Source organism: Anabrus simplex, chromosome 14 (genome assembly GCF_040414725.1).
Source record: "Anabrus simplex isolate iqAnaSimp1 chromosome 14, ASM4041472v1, whole genome shotgun sequence".
In the NCBI taxonomy this organism is placed as follows: domain Eukaryota; kingdom Metazoa; phylum Arthropoda; class Insecta; order Orthoptera; family Tettigoniidae; genus Anabrus; species Anabrus simplex.
In genome coordinates, this window is record NC_090278.1 from 40,644,889 (window position 1) to 40,664,688 (window position 19,800).

Here is a 19,800-nt window from a genome sequence, read left to right on the forward strand (position 1 = left end):
GGGGTGTTTGGGGGTCTCTGTCCTGGGTGGTGTGTTCTGCGGGCCTCCTCTGGGGTCCGTGTTGTTGCTGCGGTTATCTCTCTGCGCGTTCAGGTATTTACTAACATGTTCAATTCAATTTATTGTATGTACAAGACATACGTCCAACTTGAATTATTTCATCCTCACAACTCTACTTCCTTACTCCATGGCCCAAGAGCTACACGTATAGCTGACGGCCCACCCACCCCTCTACGAGTGTGGGAATGAAATAACTAATTCAATTGAATTGTTTTCATATTTCAGTAGTGATGAATATAAAACAAGCATTTTTTGAATTTTTATACGTGTTAATGATGATGATTGCTGTTTTAAGGTCATCGGCCCTTAAAAACGCAAAGTGTCTTCTGTTTTAACTCGTAGTGAATAAGAAAAAAAATATAAATTTCTCGAACACACGTAAAGAATCAAAAAACCGAGCTCGATAGCTGCAGTCACTTAAGTGCGGCCAGTATCCAGTATTCGGGAGATAGTAGGTTCGAACCCCACTGTCGGCAGCCCTGAATATGGTTTTCCATGGATTCCCATTTTCACACCAGGCAAATGGTGGGGCTGTACCTTAATTAAGGCATGGCCGCTTCCTTCCCACACCTAGCCCTTTCCTGTCCCATCGTCGCCATAAGACGTATCTGTGTCGGTGCGACGTAAAGCAAGTAGCAAAAAAAAAAAAAAAACCACATGCAGTGTAGGATTGAGCAACTGCCGGAATGCGTTCAAGGTCAATGTCTAGCGTTTTAACAAGCACGTCTTCCGCACTCGCGCACTGAAACTCTCGATTTATAATTTTTGTTACCGGTACATCAATTTCCCTGCTCGGATTTATGAGAATATCGACCTATCGAGACTCAAAATACTAAGGCGATACTGTACTGTACTCCCAAGCCATTACATTGCAGAAATGGCGTAACATCTGACATACCAAAGTAAAACTCGTAGCAATTGTTCAAAGTGATCACCCTGGGCTTCCCTGCAGGCTTCACTTCTCCGAATCCAGTTGCGACGCATTCGAGCCAAGACACCAGGGTTGTGTCCGACTCGTTGGCTGAACGGTCAGCGTACTGGCCTTCCGTTCAGAGGGTCCCGGGTTCGATTCCCGGCCGGGTCGGGGATTTTAACCTTAACTGGTTAATTCCAACGGCACGGGGGCTGAGTGTATGTGTTGTCTTCATCATCATTTCATCCTCATCACGACGCGCAGGTCGCCTACGAGAGTCAAATGGAAAGACCTGCACCTGGCGAGCCGAACTCGTCCTGGAATATCCCGGCACTAAAAGCCATACGACATTTCATTTCATTTCACCAGGGTTGTTCAGAATATCCTCTGCTGCTTAAACAATACGTTCACGGAAGTCGTCCGAAGTGGTTACTTCAGTTCGATATACTTTGTGTTTCATGTTCCCCCAGACATTAAAGTCCATTGGAATAACGTCTGGAGATCTGGCTGGCCAATTGATAGTTCCACATCGTCCTGTCCACCGTTGAGGAAATGTCTGCACCATCGTGTAAAATCCACGTGGTTCTGCGTAGTGGAAGCGACACGTCCTCTGAAAGCTCAAGTAACGTACTGTATCTACAGGAGCAAGGTAACATTAATAAAAAGATGATTAGTCCACGTAACCGACTTCCTACTACACCCATCCAGGTATTAATTCATAACTGGTGCTGGAAATTGCCTTCTCCTACTGAATGGGGACTTTCCACAGCCCATGAGTGGGATATAGTGGGTTCGAACTCCTCTGTCAGCAGTCCTAAAGACGGTTTCCCGTGGTTTGCCATGTTCACACCAGGCAAATGCTGGTGCTGTTCCTTAATTAAGGCCACGGTTGCTTCTTCACGATCCTAGCCCTTTCCTGTCCCGTCGTCGCCGTAATATCTATCTGTGTCGTGGCGACGTACATCAACTCGTACGAAAATGGTAATCAGCTGTCAAAGACACTGCACCCGTTGAACATGGTCAGGATGCACTCGTTCTTCATGCAGTGCCCTACGTATGGTCCAAGTTGGTACACCAACGGCACGTGTTATACTACGCGTACGGCGCCCGGGATCATCGTTTACTATTGTTAGGATGGCCGGCTCCATGGCAAAACGGTTAGCGTGCTGGCCTTTGGTTACAGGGGTCCCGGGTTCGATTACCGGCAGCGTCGGTATTTGAACCATCATGGTTATTTTCCCTGGCATGGGGCTGGGTGTATGTGTTGTCTTCATCCTCATTTGATTATCATCAAGATGCGCAGGTCACCTACGGGAGTCAAACCAAAAGACATGCACCTAGCGAGCCGAACCCGTCCTGGGATCTCCCGGCACTAATATCCATACGCCATTTCATTTCCATTGTCAGGATGTCTTCTTCCGCGTCTAGAATTACACGTGGCCGTTTAGGCCATCGCTTCTGAAAGCGTGATGTAACACAACCTGCATCGCGAATACGCTGCAGTACAGCAAGTATCGTTGCTGGATTCGGCACCCGTCTGTTGGAAAGCCTTTTCCGATTTTCCGATAGATTCATTGAGGGCGACCCGTGTTCTGTTCTGCCACACGATACACTAGCAGCATATCATGGTATTCGTGGTATTCATACACTGGCATTATTCAAATACTACTACTACTACTACTACTACTACGAAGTAAGTCGCGTACTAGTACGGACGATAATTCGCCTCTCTGACAGCTGTTATTCAGGTCAAGGTCAGACAGACAGCTCATACCTCTAGTCCGGTGGTTTCATGTAGGGGCGGGAACCCGTCCCACCACACCCCCGTCGCTAGAAACAGCAGACGACCGACCGGCCCGTGACAGGTCTAGTGAATTTGTCAAACTGCTTACGTGAAATATTCTCCCACAGTGTGATTTCAATACCATGGATTCTTGGGAGACCAACTCGCCGTATGCAGAAACACCCCGTGTTGACGTGTACGTAAATAAAGTTTCTTACGTCAACGAAAGAATGCGTGGGATAGGATTTCCAAGTGAGTAGTATCAGCACTGAATTGTCAAAGCACATCGAACGTTTTGCTTCATATCAATAAGGGATATGTTTTAAAAATAAATAAATTAAACGTACTTCCTTTTCGTGCTTCCAAACGAAAAGAACTTGTTTAATGATAAATTAAAGCATTCTGCTTTTGCAGTGCCTATTAAACGTATCAAAATAAAAGTTGCCAGGTTGAGCGGCTCAGACGGTTCAAGCTCTGGTTTCATGAACTTAGCAGGCTCGATCCTGGCTCAGTCCGCTGGTATTTGAAGGTGCTCAAATACGTCCGCTTCTGATCGGTAGAATTACAGGCACGTTAAAGAATACCCGTGGGCAAAATTCCGAAACCGCGCGTCTCCATTGGCACGTAAACATTTATTATTATTATTATTATTATTATTATTACTGAGCGAGTTGGCCGTGTGATTAGGAGCGCGCGGCTGTCAGCTTGCATTCGTCGTAAAGCCACCTACCAATATTATAATAAAAACTGTGTTAGTCCATTATTACTAACTATTACGAAAATAAAAGTTAAACGCCCCACTCAAACTTCGTAGCTGGTAATCTGTCAGAAAACACTAAAGAAAATAGTGAACTTTTAACAAGTCCGAATTATTATTAATCTTACAATTGCGGACATGTCTCCGGAATTACCGAAACATGTACTTACAAATTGTTTTACGTCGCACCGACACAAGTAGGTCTTACGGCGACGATGGGAGAGAAAAGGGATACAAGTGGGAAGGAAGCGTTCGAGGCCTTAATAAAGGTACAGTCCCAGTATTTCCCTGATGTGAAAATGGGAAATTACGGAAAACCATCTTCCCGGCTGCCGACAGCGGAGTTCGAATCCACTATCACCAAAATGCAAGCTCACAGCTGCGCGCCCCTAACCACACGACCAACTTATTCCAACCTCTAATGCCGGACTGAGTAGCTCGGACGATAGAGCGCTGGTCTTCTGATCCCACCTTGGCAGGTTCGATGGCGGCTCAGTTCGGTGGTATTTGAAGGTGCTCAAATAAGCCAGTCTCGTGTCTGTAGATTTACTTGAATTAAGAAACACTGCGGTAAAAAATTCTGGCATTTCAGCGTCTCCGAAAACCGTGAAAATTAGTTAGTGGAACGTAAAGACATTATTATTATTATTAGTAGTAGCAGTAATATTATTATGATTACGGAAGTTCTAATTAAGCGGGTCCATTACAGTCATCACTTTACCTATCGGCACTTACTGTCCAGTAATAAGCCTTCTGTCCGCCTCTGTGGTATAGTGGTTAGTGTGATTAGCTGCCACCCCCCGAAGGCCCGGGTTCGATTTCGAGCTCTGACACGAAATTTGAAAAGGGGTACGAAAGTTGGAACGGGGCCCATTATGCCTCGGGAGGTCAAATGAGTAGAGGTGGTTCGATTCGCACCTCAGCCATCCTGAAAGTGGTTTCCCGTAGTTTTCCACTTCTCCAGGCAAATGCTGCGATGGTACCTAGCTTAAGACCACGGCCGCTTCCTTCCCTCTTCCTTTTCTATCCCTTCCCATCCCCCCGCAAGGCCCCTGTTCATCCTAGCAGGTGGGGCCGCTTGGGCGATGTACTGGTCATTCTCCCCAGTTGTATCCCCGACCCAATGTCTCACACTCGAGGACACTGCTCTTGAGGCGGTAGAGGTGGGATCCCTTGCTGAGTCCCAGCGAAAACCAACCCTGGAGGGTAAAAATATTAGGAAAAGGAATAAGCCTTATATTACAAATGCCCGGCGGCAATTCCACAGTACCGGTAGCTCTTTTTCCTTCGAGCAATGTTCACGATGGATGAAACTACGGTTTTTGAAATGTGTCTCTTTAATAATAATTTCACTGAATATGTATAGCCTTTTCTTTCAGTGTCCATCGTCCTTTCATTGACATAAAATATTTATGAATAAGCATAGACAACCCGCATGGTCTATCGTCAGAAATTCATCGCAGACTGTCGCAATAACAGCACAGAAATGTTGCGCCCATTTTTCATTTACTTATTAACTATTTCCTTTCATTTTGTCAGCTTGGGTCACTGATTAATGCCACTGACGTCTTATAAATCACACACAACTACACAACACTTGATTTGCATGCATGTGCTGGTACGGATCTTCGACGTCAACGTAAGGATTCTGTGTACTTTTCACACAGGCTACCCTAGACCGGTTTTCGAGTACAGCAAGTGGCCTGGCAGGTGAGTCAACCTCTCCTACTTGCCAAGCCTTTAGGGGAAGTGCACAACATGTGTTGGCCTGCGATAAGAAACAGGTTCAACAAACTCTATACTCTGCTACTGTACTTGGACTACGCGTGGACAGAATGACATCACCGGCGTATCCAGCTACGGCCGTTCAAAACACATTGGGTCCTGAAATATTTGGTTCAGTTATGGGCAAACTAATAGGACAAGGTAAAAAGTACATAGCATATATTGTGAGATGTCTTTTTCTTTGCCGACTAGCTTAATATCTGCACGTATACACCTAACACCCTGTATATACAGGAAAATATAAAGGTCCAATAATACTGCCTTGAGGTTTACCCTCTTAATTATTATAAGGTCAGATAAAGCTTCGCCTACTCTAATTCTCCGAGATCTATTTTCTAGAAATATAGCAGCCCATTCAGTCACTCTTTGTCAAGTCCTATTGCACTCATTTTTGCCAGTAGTCTCCCATGGTCCTCCTTATCAAACGACTTTGACAGGTCAACTGCGACACAATCCATTTGAACTCCAAAATCCAAGATATCTGCTATATCTTGCTGGAATCCTACAAGTTAGTTTCAGTGGAATGACCTTTCCTAAACCCGAACTGCCTTCTGTCAAAACAGTTATTAATTTTGCAAACATACGGTATCTAATATAATCAGAAAGAATGCTTTCCCAAAGCTTACATGCAATGCATGTCATACTTTCAGCTTTATGTCTATCACCCTTTTCTATATAGACAGGGGCCACTATAGCAACTCCCCATTCATTTGGTATAGCTCCTTCATGCAAACAATAATCAGATAAGTACTTTACATATGGTACTATATCCAAACCGATTGTCTGTAGTATATCACCCAGAAATCTTATCAATTCCTGCCGCTTTTCTAGTTTTATTTTTTTTATCTTATTGTAAATGTCGTTGTTATCATAGGCTAATTTTAATACTTCTATAGTATTAGTGACCTTTTCTAACTGTGCATTATCCCTGTAACCAAAAGTCTTTATATACTGGTGACTGGATGCTTCTGCCTTTTGAAGAACCTCGCATACACACTCCCCTTTTTCATTAATGATTCCTGGAATGTCCTTCTTGAAACCTGTTTCTGCCTTAAAGTACCTATATATACCCTTCCATTTTTCAATAAAATTTATATGCTTGCCACCATGTTATCTTTTGCTGCTTTGCTAGATTCAATTTCCTAGTAAGTTCCCTCAATTTCCCCTTACTTCCACAGCCATTTCTTAGTATATTTCCTTCTTAGTCTCTTTACCTCTCGGTTTCAATATAGTTGATCTTTAGCATTCTTTACCACCTTGAGAGGTACAAACCTGTTTCCACATTCCTCAACAATTGCTTTAAACTCATCGCAGGGTCAGTTTATATTTTTATTTACTGTTTCCCACCGGTCATTTAAAAAACTCCCTCATGCCTGTTTTATCAGCCATATGGTACTGCCTAATTATTCTACTTTGAAGACCTTCCTTTCCATCACATTTACTTTTAACTACAACAAAACAGCTTTGTGATCGCTAATACCATCTATTACTTCGGTTCTCTATACAGCTCGTCTGGTTTTACCAGCACCACGTCCTGGATATTCCTCCCTTCAGTTAGCTCCATCACTTTCTGAGTCACCTGTCCTTCCCATATTAACTTATTTGTCATTCGCATTTGCTTCCAAACTAACTTTTGGTAAATTGAGAACTCCCCCTACAATCACATTCCTTTCCATACCATTTCCCACACAGCTGATTATCTTATCAAATAATTCTGAATCAGCGTCAGCGCTTTATCAACCATATATTACGGATTCTAAACAAAGGTTTGTTGAATTTGTAATACCGGTACACAGTTTATATGAAAAATATGTATGCTTTTCCAGAACAGCTGTTTAGTTCTGAACAATTATCCCCGATGAATTGAAAAAAGGCCGAGAAGCAAAAGAAGAAGAAGAATAAGCCTAAACATTCTAAATTTCATGTCCATAATTTCTCTGAATCAACCACCCTATAACCTGTTTAGTTCTCGATTATGGTAATTTAAAGTCATTTTATAACTATTCGATTTCTAGTCACACGTGAAAAGAAATACCAGTTTCCTTCTGAAAGCGATCTGTACAAATAAAGGCAGCACACGAATTCACCCTCGTCAATATATTTCCATTCTACACGTAAGGTCTAACTTACTTCCCTTTAATATTGCCAATCAATTCAACTATTGTGCCGTATAAGCTCCCGCATTCCTTGAAAATATTTGACAATGTATACTACAACAGATCCACTAACATACATAATTCAAATAGAAAACGTGCAAGGAACTATAAACATCACCACGTGCTAGGGATGCATTCGAAGCTGAAGCTCCCACAACATGGCGATGCGCAATAGTGTTCAATAATCCTCACAGCATCAGTGCGCTCTGTGGACTCAGAATGAAAATAAAGGAAGGCAACAAAGCGATGGATGTTTATGCCATTGTGCTTCCTCCTTGAGAATGTATTGATTAAAAAGAGAATATTAAGTAGTTATTTTAATAACTCACAAGCAGAAACATGCCTCACCCATTTTCTTTCTTTCTTAATACAGTTTAAAGCTCATTGTAATATTTGTTAATCAACAGGAATTATGGGTAGGGGGTGTGTTCACTCCTTGTAAGTCCATAAGAGCAGTATTGTTTCCTTAACATGGAATGAGCTATAGAGTAATTATTTTTCAGAGGAAACGGATATTGTCGAAAACACCCCGTTTAATTTATCACACAACATTACTTTGCGGTGAGAAGTGATTGATATTGCTGGTTCCTGGTAAAGAAAAAGAAGGCGCAGCAGAACTGTGTTTAAATTACCTCGCATTGCCCTAAATCCATATTAATTTGTGGAAACTTGGTAGAAGACAGAACTCTAAATCTAGGTCACGACGAAGGAAGGGTAAAGTTAAAAGTTTCCACCCTGTCGCGTGCAGTTCTCCTTTAAGAAATCGTTGGAACTGTTTCAGGTCTGGCTGAGTCTCCAGGGAATGTAGGACATGGCGATGATGACAAGAGTTTGAAGAGACGAGATAGGTGGTAAGTACAAGCTGTTGAAAGTACTAGAGCTATATGGTGCATTCAAGCTAAGTATTCTGCAGATAGCGCATAAGGATACAGACCAAGTCATAATAAATACAAGAGCATAGCAGAAGGCAAGGTTCATTATCTTGAATAGAATAACCTGATATGTTCTAGCAAGAAAACTACTAGAATATCGCAATGACAATAATCATGATGTAGAGAATGATGCTGATGCCCACACAACTTAGATTCAAATCGTATAAAATCAATAGTCTGAACCTAGAAGTCATGAATTGTAGTGATGTGAGAAGGTTTGCATAACTACCAGGAGCAAAACCCTATTCTCGTCCTTCCATAAATACAATTAATGCAAACCTGGGTGCAAATTGCTATTACACAGTCATACAGGAATTATTATAATGTTGAGCGGTTTCTTATGAAGTAATAGCTTAGTTTCTATTCTAATTCGGTGGATTTCTATGTGAACAAATGCATGACTTTGATGTTAATTTTCCCATTTTCATAACCGTCAGATTACTTTTAGAACTGACAACAAGGCAAATTGTCCTCCAGTGCTCGTCGCGAACAGTCGCTTGTCCTAGAGTGAAACAGACTGTAACGGATATGAAAGTTTTAGGTTAGGTTGGATCTATCAAACATAACATTCAATGTCACTGCCATCTATCGACAGTTATGTAGTCAAGAACAGAAGAGATTAATGCAGAGTTATCAAACTGCATTCCCAGCAGAAATTCCACTCTCTCACTGAAGACGGGGAAATGAAATGAAACTTTACGTGTGGGAAATTATTGATATATGACGGAGATCGATACTTGCAGTCGCTTAACTGTGGTCAGTACCTAGTATTCGGCAGCCCTGAAGATGGTTTTCCACGGTTTCACATTTTCACACCAGGCAAATGCTGTACCTTAATTAAGGCCACCGCCGCTTCCTTCCCACTCCTAGCCATTCCCTGTCCCATCGTCGCCATAAGACCTATCTGTGTCGGTGCGACGTTAACCAACATGTAAAAACTGATGTATGTGTCATCAATCTATAGAATTATTTCATGCAGCTGTCCATGCCACCCTATCCTGTGCTAACCATTTCATTTCCATGTAATCACTACATCTACTAAAATCTCTTTGTCATAGTCCTATCTCTGCCTTTTTTACCTTCCCACGAAAACTAAATGAACACGTCCTATCATTTTCTCTTTCTCTTTTCAGTTTTTTTTTTCTCTCACCAACTCGGTACAGTATCCCTTCATTTGTGATTTGATCTACCCATCTCGCATTATTCCGCAACACCACATTTCAAAAGCTTCTTTTCTCTTTTCTGAGCTACTTGTTTCTCTTCCATACAATGCCACGCTCTAGGCGTACGTCTTAAAATTTGTATATCAATGTACTAAGTGAGCAAATTTCTTCTCTTACTATTTTGCATGTTATGCCCTCCTTTCTTCTGCCATCGTCAGTTATTTCACTGCCCAAGTCGCAATATTCATTTGCTATAAGACTTCATTCCCTAATCTGATATTTCCTGTATCATCTTACTTCGTTTGACTGCACTCCATTACTCTTATTTTCATCCTGTACTTCTTCTCTGTGTCCAAACCATTCAACAATTTCTCCAGATCTTGTGCAGAGTAGAGTAGAATCCGTAATTACCTCAATTTTGGTAAAAAGGAAGCACATAACGCCTTTTAACAATGGCTGATTTATTTTAAATAAGTCTGAGGCTTGTAAATAAATAACACGTATTTCCTTTCTTAGATAAATTACGTAATTCAGAAACAAATCCTTCAATTGCCCTGGGAACAATCTTTAAAACATTTTTGTTCGCTCCGATTTTTCAGCTGATTTTGAAACTGTCCTTAGTCTTCCTGTATCACATCAGGTGTCTTCTCCAAGCCTTCATATACTGGTTCGAAAACTTCAGTTAATTTTATTCAATCCAAGCGATTGACTGTAACTGCAATCGAGGAGAGCACTACTATTCACCTATTGGCCGATAACAAAGAATCCTGGAGCGGTGATTTGGGTGGAGTAAGGGTATATTCTGCCCGAAGGCAGGTCCGAACCTCCACAGAGGTGTGCCTAAGCCGGAGTTTACGTACGGTAGGTTAGCCAGTTCCTTTAAGCTCCTGCATTCCCTTACCCCCACCAACAGCGCGTGGCAACCCATCCAAAACTTAACCACGCCCAATGTTGCTTAACTTCGGCTACGGCGGAGGAGGGGTCGATTATGACCTTGTACGGCAGAAAAAGTCGACTAGTAGTCACATACACGCCAATGCGCTGAGAGCATAACTGTGGCAGTTCTTGCTTTATTTAAACACGTATGACTGTAAGATACATATTCTATTTATTTTTCTAATGGCGTGGCTCAGGCTATGGAGCAGAAGTGCACAGCTGGGAGCCCGCTGAGGCTAGTCCAGTGCTGCCGAACTGACGTGACGTAAATGCGGGCAGCTTACGTAGCAAGTACCATTCACAGTGAAACGAGAGAGCAAACGCAAGGAACGATGACATTCGATTGTCATTACGAAGATTTCCTCCACTACTCAGCGAAATGTTGAATAGGGTACAGTGATTTTCTTTAATCCACTTTAATCGCAAGAAAACTGAAATTAACAAGATATTCCGGTTTGATTTTTACTGCGCTTGATATAAACAAATAGGTTTATTTTATTATATTTATACATTTAATAAAACTACAAGCTATGATTTGCAATTCTTGGATGGGAATGACAGTATTTCCATTTCTTAAAAAGTAACATTCCTTTTATTGATTCAGCAAAAATTAATATCTGTAAGAAATTCAACAAGTTTAATGCTCTATTTTGCACAGTGTTGTAGTGTTGTTTGAATTTCCGTGTCCAACGAAATTGAAAATAGTATTTGAAAGTTATATTAAAGCACAACAAGAACGTAAATCTATCTTCCAAATAGATAAACTAACTGATGTTATTCCCAGTAAGCGTGATTGTATTTTTGGTGAGTTTATCAGATAATTTAAACCCAACCAACCACACCACCTGAACTCTGTTTTATATTAGAAATGTTCCTAAAGCACCTCTAAAAATGCAATACTGAAAATTATAATTCTTCACGTACATTATAAAAATACTTGAGGTTTGAGCCACACCCTCCCTCAAGAGGAAACTGCACGTGAATCACGATCAAGAAGGGCGTATAAATCTGCCCTGAACTGGAAATGTTATTCACCTAATTAGTTTTAGCATAAACTAACACTACTAAGAGTCGAAACCCGAATAAGTGATAAATGAATGTTTATTGAAAAGCAACGTTAATTAAAGAATCAATTGAAAAAGAAAACATAAGATATAATAGGGTGATACATACGTATATGGGTTAACACCAATGACAATTAATCGTGATATCCATATCTCATCAATATGTACATGCACAGTTGCAGAATTACGCAAGGGATCTTAGCATTTTTACTCACGAAGATTTCGCATATAACAATTGCGAGAAGAATAACTAATGAGGGTCAATACATGATTACAAATCGGGAGTACCTTATTCATTCCACCCCCTACTTCTTATCCATTTCCCTTTTTTTTTTAAACAATACTATGATCTCCTTTCATTAGGATCCCCCACACACCAAGGAGCGCACACACCCCAAAAAAGGGTAGACCAGGTAAAGAATAACCCCAGCGGGCAAAGAGAAAAAGATACATAGGATGAATCAATCAGATAAACACGGGCCATCGTGCGGCCAAGGAACAAAATAAATCAACATGGCGACGCCCAGGTCGAAAAAGATCAGGGCGCGCACCAAATAAGGAGAAAAATAGAACCCGAGATAAAAGGGGCAAATAACGAAAAGTTAAACATAAATTAGATAGGCCGACACTTCCTCATCTAAATACTCGACTCATTCATTAATTCATTCATTCAGCCATACGAACCAATCGCCTCGAGGGCAGATAACAGTGACAAATGGTGCGAATAGATCAATCCAGTCAACTCGTAGAGTGCAATATTACCTAACATCAATGAGGCCAAACGTCAATAGTAGTAGAATGACAACAGCACATGTCGTGGCTTCAAGGCCACGCGTAGATCTGCCACAAACATCGCTGTGTACGGCCATAATAATTCGACGGCCGACACACAGATCATAATTCCAAACGAGAGCAAAGACGTCTCATTGAGAAATTCATTATAATGCACAGAGACTCAGATTATGAATGCACCACTATTATATCAACAACACACTCTCACACACGCCTTCCTCTCTTCGAGTATCAAGACGGGTTACGGTCGGCCAAAAAAGGGAGAAATACAAATACTAAATGGTACATCACCCACAATAACAAGCATCAGAACACGTTAATCGTGCAGCGATCAGCACGGTTTTAAACTTACGATACATCCATTTGAAAAGCACTAACATAGCTCCTGTGTGTGAGGGTCCCATATTATTATAAGCCACCATCCTCAGAACAGAATATAAACCAAGGAGAAGATAGTTAAAGACTTAGTCGAGAAAAGATCATTAATGTTCTCGACAGAGGGGGCTGTCCTCTATCGATTAAAACCGGAAACACATATAGTAACAGGTCGAAACCAATTCAGTGAAACATTGGTAATAAATTATGGAAACCATGCTGGAGCAGCATGTTTCATCATGAGAAATTCATTATAATGCACAGAGACTCAGATTATGAATGCACCACTATTATATCAACAACACACTCTCACACACGCCTTCCTCTCTTCGAGTATCAAGACGGGTTACGGTCGGCCAAAAAAGGGAGAAATACAAATACTAAATGGTACATCACCCACAATAACAAGCATCAGAACACGTTAATCGTGCAGCGATCAGCACGGTTTTAAACTTACGATACATCCATTTGAAAAGCACTAACATAGCTCCTGTGTGTGAGGGTCCCATATTATTATAAGCCACCATCCTCAGAACAGAATATAAACCAAGGAGAAGATAGTTAAAGACTTAGTCGAGAAAAGATCATTAATGTTCTCGACAGAGGGGGCTGTCCTCTATCGATTAAAACCGGAAACACATATAGTAACAGGTCGAAACCAATTCAGTGAAACATTGGTAATAAATTATGGAAACCATGCTGGAGCAGCATGTTTCAGGTTGTAGGCCTAACTCTTTATTGTATCCGGTCAAATACATAAAATGCAATGAACATGAGTAGCTTATTTCTAAAGCCAGGATTTTCATGCGGTAATATGTTAGATTACAAACTAATTTCGTTAGTAGGAAATGTCGGCCAACCCGCTCATCCATAATATAGAAAGAGTAACATAAATTATAGGGGTTCTGATGGGCCGTACCCCTCATGTTTATGCAAACCACACTGCATAATCGTTGTGAAGGTTGACTATACTTGCTTCTCGCGTCAGTAAGTTTGCATTCTAACCTATTAATCCATAAAATTCCGGGCTCTACGTTATTTCTTACAACATAAATTGAAAATGACGTGTACTTCTGCCTCCATTTCAAACACGGGTTTCGCCGCAGTGATCGAGAGTGGCTGGGAGAACTTCACGGCTTGTGACGTAACCACAACGTCACTGTTGCTGAATAGCATACGCTGCGCTCGTCGCCTGCCAGCCCGCCCGCTTATAATGCTGGGCACCCGCGGGACGACATGTCCAGCGTGAAAACCTCTGCTATTATGCCCAACCATAATATACTGTTTAATTTATGCTAATACTAAAATGGTATAACTTGCAGACTAACTGGGAAATCTTTTCGTCTAATTCCTAGATTAATATTTACACGAAGAAAGTGCATTATTTTAGAATATGCTCTATACATTACGTTCTTATATGTAAGTAATGTTTGCAACACCTTCTTTTAAAGAGCTGAGTACAGCCGGTCACAAGCGGATCGTAGCGGTAACGAGTAGCATAATGTGTAGTCAAACTTAGCAGGTAGTTAGTTAATGATCTTGTTTGGTGCCTATTTCTGCATGATAAGTACTGAAGGTCATCTCTGAACTAAACCGGTGTTTCTTTCCTGAGAACACTATGAGTAACAGACACAGAGTGCAGATTTTCTCTCTCTTCTAAATATAACTGATTGAGCTAGCGGGAGATATGGCAATGTCACGGTTTATTCAAGATAAAATGGATACATGCGTTGTATGCACGCTGTACATTGGTACCGAGTGTGCTGTGTGAACTGTAGTACATAATGTCTCCGTAATCGAAAATGGGTAGACATTAAAATAGTAATTTCTTTGTTTTAATTAGGAGATGATATCTCAGCCTTTTAATTGAGTGAAATGTGTAGAAATTTCGCTGGCACATTTTTTATTCGTGTCCAGACCAAGTTAGATTTTTGACACTGATTAGGCCAAGATTCTTCACGGAGTCCTTCAGATCGATTTCTATTCACTGGAAAATAATCGGAGGAATTATTTTCATTCCAATTTATTGTGATTATTTTTGGATCCTACTATGATGATTTGTGATCTTTTAGCAGTTATTCGGTAGGAAGAACAGATTACTAGGCTTATGGATTTCAAAGTACTCATGCGAAACCGTACAGAGATTAGACGTAAGTGGTCACACGAAGCCGGTTTAACATTTGGCCCTTTTTCTTAAATATCTATCTATCTATCTATCTAAAGATCTAAGAGTGCTTGAACCGGGCGAGTTGGCCGTGCGGTTAGAGGCGCGCGGCTGTGAACTTGCATCCGGGAGACAGTGGGTTCGAATCCCACTGTCTGCAGCCCTGAAGATGGTTTTCCGTGATTTCCCCATTTTAACACCAGGCAAATGCTGGGGTTGTACCTTAATTAAGGCCACGGCCGCTTCCTTCCAACTCCTAGGCCTTGCCTATCCCATCGTCGCCATAAGACATATCTGTGTCGGTGCGACGTAAAGACACTAGCAAAAAAAAACAGTGCTTGACTTCAAGAATTTGAACACAGTTTAATTATCTAGGGTCCACAAAAAATAGCTCACAAATATTTTCAGCTTGCATTTGAGTAGAGATAAATGGCTGAAATCATTCCGTAAAATGGCTCTCATAAACAACAACGAAACCGCCTGTGTTAAGACACATTAATTCGATTGCACAACAGTCGATAGCTGTGGGCTGCGGCCATTACTTTCCCCTGTGAGTTATACTTCTTGTCAGCCCGTGTTATATTGTCTATTAACCTGTTGGGTGCTTAATTCATGGCCTCCTGTTAGCACCCCCTCAAATGTTATTGCAACAATCGCACATAGGGATGCGTACTTTTGTATATATATTTTAAAATGTAAATGTTCAAACGGTGATCCCAATAGAGCGGGTGTTACTGGATGTAATGAATGAGTGGTCATTTCCCCATTCCCTCCACGCACTCCTAAATTACACTTTGTTACGATGTAATATTATATCCATGGAATGCGCACGAATTTTATATTAAATGGCTTTTTCTTCTATACGTGTGGAACTGTTTTCTAGTTACCGCCGTGCTACGAGAACTCAACGGTTTTACCACAATGATTGCCTGCTTGCTTGATTGCTTGCTTGCTTGCTTGCTTGCTTGATTGATTGATTGATTGATTGATTGATTGATTGATTTCTGGTGAATAACATATTCTCTTATCTTATTCTTATCTTATCCAAATCTTTCTTTCATCACACCTCCACACTCAGCTCATCTCTTGGCCGGGGATTGTGCGTTCCCAAATAGGTGGCCTTTCTCACCCTTCAGGCGGGAAGTGAAAGCATTTAGATCAGTCATGTCGAGGTCACGCGTTGACTGACAGTTCTGCATGCTTGAGAAACAGCTGTTACGAGCGCTTTATCAAAAACCACCGATCGAAAATTACAGTAATTTTCTTGTCATGTCTGATCTGAACAGTTTACGGTTAACTCAAGCGAGGTGACTGGAACCCTACCGGTCCTCCCATGTGGAGAGAGTCGTTATTCATTTCAACACGAAGGAATTAAGAACGATGCTTATTATCATAAAAACAGGAAATAAATATAAAACAGGCAATGATAGTTCTTTTATTGCCTTAATGTTATGGCGTCACCTGAAAATGAAAAGAAGCTGTTATTTTCCAACTGCTTAGCTCTCTCTTGAGTGGAGGAATTGGTTTACAGACTGGCTTTCCCGTCATCTCACTTTGCGTACCTCACTTGTATTTGCCACAAGTTCTTGATTGGTGGTAACTGTATGGCATATTTCCCTTCAAAAATGACTTTGTATGAAAGGAAATCACCATCCTTATGCAAACCTTGAGAACCACTTTGTTCTGGTGCAGTGAACGTGTAAAAGATGCCAATAAACACCTAAGCGAATTAAACAGTTCTCCGTTTCCTAGTAGTGCTTTCTCCATTACTCAAGATTGGCCACAATCACAGTGATGTCTCGGCCTACTGCAGAGTGCATGCACGGGTGCACTGCGCTGCGCAAGGTGCAAGAAACGACTTCGCTAGGTTGACCAGAGTGCAAACCCCCCACTCCTCGATTTTCAGCGATAGCGGTGTTTCTCTCTATCCCTATGCCTGTCTTGCTTGCTCCACCTGTGTCCCCCTTCATCACTTCCTCTGGACCGCTCCGCCATCCGAGCAGGGTTGAGCCGAGCTTAGCCGAGTCACTCCGAGACAAACTACTGGCCCAAACCGAGCTAAGTCGGACCGACGCACCTCTGCGCCTCGGCTTGCACGCGTGAGATTCTGGGCATTTGAGAGGCCCCGGTCTAGTGAAATCTAGTCCTGTCCAATCCCGTAAGTTCCTCCGCCAAGGATGCTTCCTTACACCGCGACCCCCACGTCCATCAATTTTACCCTCCATGGTCAATTTAAGTAGGGTGATCTTTTCATTCCTCGTAATATGACCATGACTTTCTTTTCTTGATTGTACACATGAAAATACGTTCCCTGCTCATGCGTCTGAGTACAGCAGCAGTGAAATTGTGGTCAGTGCACGAGATCCGTAACATCCTTCGGAATACCGACATTTATTCTCTTACTTGTGTTAGATTACAGAGTCCATCTTTCAGCGCCGTACAGAAGCACTGAATATACTGTATATAGCATCTGAAGAATTTGTGACTTGTCTACAAGCTGAAGCTTCTGTCACACAGTAGATTCTTTGTTTTCAGAAGGATACCACGAGCCATTTCTATTCGTACACAGACATCTAAATCTTGGTCCAAGTCCTAAGTAATCAAGATACTTCAATTTCTGCGCTTCTTCAACTGGCTCCCCATAAATGTTCATAAGAATGTCCCTGTAATGGCCATCATCTTTGTCTTGTCGGTGCTCAGGTTGAGTGCAAGTTTATCCCCTTCTGCTACGATTCTGTGTACCAGACGGTGAAGATATTTACTATTCTTACGCGAGATGTCAATGTCACGTGCTGGTCTCATATTGTTGATCAGCCTATGTACATTAACATTTAATCCATCTTGCGCTTCTTGAAGATCTGCTCAGATTACATATTAAACAACACGGGAGATAATTCACATTCTTGAGGTACCGGTACTCCCTGTTTGAACCTAATACCGTGTGTCTAATTACAGGTATTTCATAGGTATAGTACATCTGTACTAATATACTGTGTTACTTAGTTCTTCTTCCGAGTTGAACTCTGCTGTGGTTTTCTGTATATTCCGTACAGTTCGCCGACGTTTCCAATACATTGCAGTATTCTTTGTCAAGGTCACAGAAATACCCCTACTCGATCCGAGGTAATCAGTCTACCAATCAGTTAAAGAGTGAAACATAGTACTGACATAGAAACGACTCTCATCATGGCTGAACGTCTCCATCCGTCATATGCCCCCACTTCAAGTGAACACAGCGGAGAAGTTTGGAATAAATTCCAAGCTTTTGACACGCAATCAAGTGATTAGAAATTTTATACCACCAATCTTCTGCCCTGATGGATAAGCAGCTAACTAAGATGTTAGACCAAATAATATGTTAACGGTCATGGGCATCACGCAGAATTTTATCTAATGAGTCTTAATAGCAAACACTGGTACACTCGGGACAGGTTGAACAAATGCGAAAGTTTAAGTTACCTGGCAGCTGGATTTATAGATCCGTGTACGAATTGAAATGGTTCGTGCTATCTTTCTGAAAACAAAGAATCTACTGTGTGACAGAAACCTCAGCTTGTAGACACGTCACAACTTCGTCAGATGCTATGTATATTCAGTGCTGAAACATGGACTCTGAAATGTAACACCATTAAGAGAGTGAACACCTTCGAAATATGGGTGTTTCGAAGAATGTTATGGATCTCGTGGACTGACCGCGTCTCCAGTGCTGGCGTACTCACACGCATGAGAAGGGAACGAAAGTTGATGTGTACAATCGAGAAAAGAAAGTACGAGAACGATTCAAAAAGTAAGTTACACTTCCAGGTTTTAGTCATTTATGAAACCACCTACACATAGGCAACACAGCCCACCTCCTCATCGTTTCGAAGTCGATCGCTTTTCACCTTACCAAACACATTATAATGGCAAGGCGCTAAGTCTGGACTGTATGGAGGGTGTTGCCATACCTCCCACTTGAATCGCTGCAGCTGTTTGGAAGTTTGGCGGGGCGTGTGAGGTGTTGCGTTATCGTGCAAAAAATTCACATCGGTGCTCAATTTCCCCCGCCGCTTTGCTTTAATTGCAACCGGTGGTTACATAGCCCTGGAAGTGATTTCTACGGATCCGTAATCGAAATGTTGGTTGAGCGTTCCGGGACATGTTTACAGCCTCTTGGATATTGTGTGGAAAAGGAAACTTGCATACAATGTATGTTGTCATGGCCAATGTGTAGGTGGTGTTGTAAATGGCCATAACATGGAAGTGTAATTTACTTTTTGATTCGCCCTCGTGTAATCTAATTAAATTGATCACGGAGGGTACAACTGACGGACGTAGCGGTCGAAGAAAACACTCTTGGCTGAAGAAATTACAGGATTGGACAGGACTAGATTCTAGCAGACTGATGAGGATAGACTTCGCTGTGATTGAGGCCAAACTTCGGTAATGGAGAAGTGACTACAAGAGGAGGGAGGTATACCCGGAAAAATTCTTATACTTGCCAGCGAATGAATAGCTATGATGGGAATGCGGATGATGATCATGACCACAGCCTGTGATGATTGACAAAAACAGTAATTAACTTTGAGCTGTCTCACACGCCAGGTCACAAATGACGAGTCAATTCAGTGAGATTTACAATTTATAATGAGAAAGTACAGTATGTAGAGCATAATTATTTGAGCGTTAATAACCACTAAATAATTAAATGGAGAGCCATGGTAACGTGTCTCTGTCAGTTACACCATCTACTGTAGTTTGTTCGCCATTCTGTGGCGGTATTTGCTATGATTGCGAAATGAAAAATAAATTGAACTTACAATTAGTGACCTAACTGTAGCAAACCAAATGTGTTAACATTACACAGAGAAAGAGGGTTTTACAGTTTATAATTAAGAGCATAGATTTGTATTTTATATTGATTGATTCAGTGAATCTATG

The 19,800-nt window shown here is 41.5% G+C and overlaps 1 long non-coding RNA gene across 1 annotated transcript in view; it reads left to right on the forward strand.

The window, feature by feature from the left end:
• Nucleotides 1–19,800, forward strand: part of LOC137502999 (uncharacterized) — a 755,060-nt gene that overhangs the window by 206,130 nt on the left and 529,130 nt on the right. The window contains exon 2 of the long non-coding RNA XR_011018975.1: nucleotides 8,236–8,305. This is a non-coding gene — a long non-coding RNA (uncharacterized lncRNA). The remainder of the gene's footprint in view (nucleotides 1–8,235; nucleotides 8,306–19,800) is intronic.